The 6,419-nt window shown below is 42.7% G+C and overlaps 1 long non-coding RNA gene across 1 annotated transcript; it reads right to left on the bottom strand.

Moving 5' to 3' along the window:
* Positions 1-263: 263 nt before the first annotated feature.
* On the bottom strand, positions 264-4,477 carry LOC149525786 (uncharacterized). Its single transcript, XR_016348866.1, has 3 exons — positions 4,216-4,477; positions 1,654-1,806; positions 264-437 (listed from the first exon to the last, which is right to left on the bottom strand). It is a non-coding gene; the product is annotated as an uncharacterized LOC149525786 (long non-coding RNA).
* Positions 4,478-6,419: the final 1,942 nt, after the last annotated feature.

The following is a 6,419-nucleotide window of genomic DNA, read 5'->3' on the forward strand; positions in this document are numbered from 1 at the left end:
TAGTTCAGGGGTCTGGAGAGGCAAAAATCCACTCCAGTGATGCCAGTAAAGGGAAGTCTTTAGGATGCCAAAGCAACTATTAATTAATGGAAACAGAATGACACTTAATTTCTCCCTGCACCCACCTTGACATGGTCTTGGACCTTTCTGCAGAAAGACCCAAGCTATTAACCTTTAGGAATGATCTCAAACTGTCTGTGGCTTAAATGAAGCCTTACATCTTCCAGTGAAGCCGTGGGATCCATGGTTACCAAAATGAACACTGTAAGGAGCAGTATATACCTGTCCATCGGCAGATGTTTGATGAGGAGGCTGAAGATCACTGCCTCTAGGTGATGGTGAGCAAGAATGGACACTGACTCCACCAGGAACTGCCTCAAGCTACCCTGCTTGATGGTAGGCATATAAATATATATTCTACTCAGGATATCTGACACCTGGACAGAATAAAACCAGAAAAAATGTCCCTTTTCCATTCTCTCCATTCATTCTGCAGAACCAAAACGTTTATTTAGTCGTTTAGCAATTTGCTGTTCTTGTAGAAAATCCTCCCTTCAAAAAACAAGTATTTAGACATGGCTGCATAGATTTAACCCACAAAAATTATACATATCTCTGCGCATACCTGGCTGCAACACCGGGTTAAGACATGCTGAGGCCCGAAGCTATGTCAAGTTAAAGAGGCCTCATTGCATTTCCAAAAAAAACATGTATTATTCTAACAGAAAGGAAAATGAAAATAGAAATAATAAAGTTATCTATCTATCTATCTATCTATCTATCTATCTATCTATCTATCTATCTATCTATCTATCTATCTGTACATAGGCAAAGAGGCAAGTAAAAACTAGCAATTTTGGGGTATTTTTAGAGACCCCTCATTATCTGAGGCCCTAAGATGTAGTTCACTTAGCTTGTCTCTTGGGGCCGGATATTCTCTTTTTGCATTTTACTCGGAGTCTAATTTTTCCAAGCCTTTCATGGCTGGAAACTGTGACAACAAGATAGACAAATAATCAAGCATCTTCCTTTTCACTTGGGGTACGGTTACACTAGCTCGTTAGTTCGAGCTAGGTAGGGTAATGAGGGCAAGCAGAGTTGCAAATGAAGCCCAGGATTTAAATATCCTGGGCTTCATTTGCATGTTCCTGGGTGCTGCCATTTTAAAATCCCCCTTAATCCGAACACCGTGCCCGCGGCTACATGCGGCACGGAGTAGGTAGTTCTAATTAAAGATCCTAATTCCATGAGGAGTAACGGTAGTTCGAATTAGGATCTTTAATTTGAACTACCTAGTCCATGCCGCATGTAGCCGCGGGCACAGAGTTCGGACTAAGGGGGATTTAAAAATGGTGGTGCCAGGGAACATGCAAATGAAGCCCGGGATATTTAAATCTCGGGCTTCATTTGCAACTGCGCTTGCCCTCATTACCCTACCTAGCTCGAACTAACGAGCTAGTGCAGATGTACCGTTAGATTATCTCTGTCTTCTGCTGTTGATTCCCCCATTGCCTGACTCAGGATAGGAACACAGATGGAATTAACTTCCAATCCCAGGGGGAGAAACAGCAAGACTTGTGTTCACTGCAAATGATGGCAAAGACCTGAAAGCCTGCAGGTTAGCCAGAAAAACCTCTCCAGCTTCTATTTTACCTCATCCAGCATGGCACCTCCACACTCCTTCAGGATGATCTTCATCCACAGACCGGCTGCTGTGGCACAGGAGGGACTAGCAGACAGCATACCATCCAGTATGGCCTCAATAAAATCTGTGGCTTGGTCAGAGGGAAAGTACTTACTAACCACCTGTGGACAGATCAAAACCAGGAAAGATTGCAATGATAGTCGGCTCCAGTACTTTTAAGAAAGGAGGCCTAAGAGCTGTATAGGAAAATATGTATTCATCAGCAAATTGCTAATTGGGCTCATATCTGGCAAGGCAGTTGCAATTAAAATTTTCTCTGTAATCTTTCTAGCTACCACATCTCTATTCTACACTAATAATATCAGGTTAGATCTTAGGTTGTACAGTTAGCACAACATTGTATGGGACAAACAGGATGTAAATTTCCAGTTTATATTCTATGATGTACATGACATCTTTTCACAAAATATAAAAGTATGCAATGAGATGCATGCACACAAATATAGGTTCAGGTAAACACACAAGGTGCCAAGACTGGTTTCTCAGCTTGATGTCCCGCTCACATATTTCCCCCCTGGATGGATGGATGGATGGATGGATGGATGGATGGATGTGCACACGCACATGCATGGGCATGTTCATGCAACTGTCTGGAATCTGTTTTTTACATGGCATTCATAGCATATACCTATGAAAAGCATGTTACTGATTACACATGAATGCCTCACTCCCATAGCTCGCTCCAAGTGTGGAAAGACATCACGAAAGCATAAAACAATCATGGAAACATAGAATACTAGGACTGGAAGGGACCTTGAGAGGTCATCGAGTCCAATCCCCTGCCCTCATGGCAGGACCAAATACTGTCTAGACCATCCCTGATAGACATTTATTTAACCTACTCTTAAATATCTCCAGAGACGGAGATTCCACAACCTCCCTGGGCAATTTATTCCAGTGTTTGGCTACCCTGACAGTTAGGAACTTTTTCCTAATGTCTAACCTAAACCTCTCTTGCTGCAGTTTAAGCCCATTGCTTCTTGTTCTATCCCCATAGGCCAAGATGAACAAGTTTTCTCCCTCCTCCTTATGGCACCCTTTTAGATATCTGAAAACTGCTATCATGTTCCCCCTCGATCTTCTCTTTTCTAAACTAAACAAACCTAATTCCTTCAGCCTTCCCTCATAGGTCATGTTCTCTAGACCTTTCATCATTCTCGTTGCTCTTCTCTGGACCCTCTCCAATTTCTCCACATCTTTCTTGAAATGCGGTGCTCAGAACTGAACACAATACTCCAATTGAGGCCTAACCAGCGCAGAGTAGAGCAGAAGAATGACTTCTCATGTCTTGCTCACAACACCCCTGTTAATGCATCCCAGAATCATGTTTGCTTTCTTTGCAACGGCATCACACTGCTGACTCATATTCAACTTGTGGTCCACTATAACCCCTAGATCCCTTTCTGCCGTACTCCTTCCCAGACAGTCGCTTCCCATTCTGTATGTATGAATCTGATTGTTCCTTCCTAAGTGGAGAACTTGGCATTTGTCTTAAACTTCATCATATTTACCTCAGACCATTTCTCCAAGTCATTTTGAATTATGACCCTATCCTGCAGATTAGTCGCAACCCCTCCCAGCTTGGTATCATCTGCAAACTTAATAAGCGTACTTTCTATACCAATATCTAAATTGTTGATGAAGATATTGAACAAAGCCGGTCCCAAAACAGACCCCTGTGGAACCCCACTTGTTTGCCTTTCCAGCAGGATTGTGACCCATTAATAACTACTCTCTGAGTATGGTTATCCAGCCAGTTATGCACCCACCTTATAGTAGCCCCATCTAAGTTGTAAATACCTAGTTTATTGATAAGAATATCATGCGAGACTGTATCAAATGCCTTACTAAAGTCTAGGTATACTATATCCACCACTTCTCCCTTATCCACAAGACTCGTTATCCTATCAAAGAAAACTATCAGATTGGTTTGACATGATTTGTTCTTTACAAATCCAGGCTGGCTGTTCCCTAGCACCTTGCCACTTTCCAAGTGTTTACAGACGATTTCCTTAATTACTTGCTCCATTATCTTCCCAGGCACAGAAGTTAAACTAACTGGTCTGTAGTTTCCTGGGTTGTTCTTATTTCCCTTTTTATAGATGGGCACTATATTTGCCCTTTTCCAGTCCTCTGGACAAGGGAAAATGAATGGTGCACAGCCACTAGAACAGTCACTTAGGGTACGTCTAGACTACAGGCTTCTGTCGACAAAGAGCGTCTAGACTACATTGAGTTCTGTCGACAAAGCAAGCTGCTTTGTCGACATGGCAGTGTAGTCTAGACGCAACCCTACAGGCAATAACACCATCTGTCGACAGAACTCTGTCGACAGAAGGTGTTATGCCTCGTAAAATGAGGTTTACCAGCGTCAAGAAAACTGCTGAGTTCTGTCGACGTTATGTTGACAGAACTCAGCGGCAGTGTGGACGCAGGTATAGTTTTGTCGACAAAAGTCCACTTTTGTCGACAAAACCCTGTAGTCTAGACACACCCCTAGTGTCTGTTACCTTAGCCATTTTGCAAGATGCTTGAAACAGAGCCTCAGGGTCTGGAGTTGTTAGTGCCTCACGGAGACATCTCAGCTCCTCCTCTGCTGACCCCAGGTTTCTGCACTGACCTAGGATAGAGAAAAGGAGAAAAAGTATGGCAACATTTAATAAAACTGAACCTCTGATCCATAGATAATCTTTAAGGGAAAGCTGTCCTGCTCTGTCATCTCCCTCTCCCCACCCCACTCTGCAGAGGGGGGGACATATGGGCATATGGCAGGGGAGAGAGTGTGTGTGAGACAATGTGTGTGTGTGTGTGTGTGTGTGTGTGTGTGTGTGTGTGTGTGTGTGTGTGAGAGAGAGAGAGAGAGAGAGAGAGAGAGAGAGAGAGAGAGAGAGAGAGAGAGAGGGACATGCTGGCTGCCAGAGAAATCTTAGAAACAGTGCACTGCCTCTTTAGATAGGCACTCCGTTACTCACCATACTTCAGACTGGAGCAGCACTATTGTATGTGTCCCTCTCCCCAAACTCTGCTCTGCAGAGATGATGACAGGGGCAAAGGGGTCACCCTGACTTCTGCACGCCTCCCTGCTCACCTCCCCTCCACACACCACTAGCAGCAGATAGGATGGAGCAAGGTCGGAGAGGGGCAGCTGAACACATGCTGCTGGCATGCTTGCTAATCAGCTGAGCGCTCCAGACAGAAATTCTGGGGAGAAGGGCAGATCTGGCCTGTGTGCTATATTTTGCCCACCCTCTAATATTTGCAGATTATTTATTATTTGTGCAGTTCTCTTCCAGCAATGTACTTACAAGGCCCCAATTATTCTGTTATATAAGTGTCGCTAACAAGACAGAAAGAATTACAGATGGAAAAAAGGGTCATTACAACAATGAAAGAAAGTGAAGGGTTACTTACACCTGCTCATGGTCTCCTCACCTTGTATATTGAGAAGACAGTTGATACAGTCAACCACCAACTGACGCGATGTTGTTACTGAAGCACAGGTATATGGTGCTAATAGCCCAATCAGATATCCAAACTGATGAAAAGTTTCCTGAGGCTAATTTAAAAAGAATGAAGAATGAAAGTTCTCCGGCTATACTGGACATTATTTGCCTTCCTTATTGTGAACTCCATTACTGTACCTGGGTACGGCACATTGGAAAACATAATCCTTATTGTACATGCAAATTGATGGGGTCTAAATTAGCTGTAGCACTCAAGAAAAATCTCAGAGTCATTGTGGATAGTCCTCTAAAAACATCTGTTCAACACGCAGCTGCACTTAAAAATGCTAATGGTATGTTAGGAACCACTAGGAAAAGGGATGAATAATAATATGATAAATAATAAGAAATTAGCAGTAGGGATATATTACCGACCACCTGACCAGGACAGCGATACTGACATTGAAATGCTGAGGGAGATTAGAGAGGCTACCAAAATAAAGAACTCTATAATAATGGGGGATTTTAATTACCGCCATATTGACTGGATACATGTCACCTCAGGAAGAGAAGCAGAGATAAAATTTCTCAATGGCTTAAATGACTGCTTCTTGGAACCCACAAGGGGAGAGGCAATTCTCGATTTAGTCCTGAGTGGAGTGCAGGATCAGGTCCAGGATATAACCGTTACCGGACCGCTTGGGAATAGTGACCATAATATAATAACATTCAACATTCCTGTGGTGGGAAGAACACCTCAGCAGTCCAGCACTCTGGCATTTAATTTCAAAAAGGGGAATTACACCAAAAATGAGGAGGTTAGTTAAACAGAAATTAAAAGGCACAGTGACTAGAGCAAAGTCCCTGAAAGCTGCATGGAAACTTTTTAAAGACACCATAATAGGGGCCCAACTTAAATGTATACCCCAAATTAAAAAACATAGCAAGAGACCTAAAAAAGAGTCACCGTGGCTTAACCACCATGTAAAAGAAGCAGTGAGGGACAAAAAGGTATCTTTTCAGAAGTGGAAGTCCAATCCTAGTGAGATAAATAGAAAGGAACATAAACACTGTCAAATCAAGTGTAAAAATGTAATAAGAAAAGCAAAAAAAGATTTTGAGGAACAGCTAGCTAAAAACTCAAAAAGAAATAACAAAATGTTCTTTTAAGTACATTAGAAGCAGGAAGCCTGCTAAAAAACCTGAGGGTCCCTTAGATGATTGAGCTATAAAAGGAGCAATCAAGGACTATAAAGCCATTGCGGAGAAAC

This window comes from Pelodiscus sinensis, chromosome 1 (genome assembly GCF_052426305.1).
Source record: "Pelodiscus sinensis isolate ZL-2025 chromosome 1, ASM5242630v1, whole genome shotgun sequence".
NCBI lineage: Eukaryota > Metazoa > Chordata > Testudines > Trionychidae > Pelodiscus > Pelodiscus sinensis.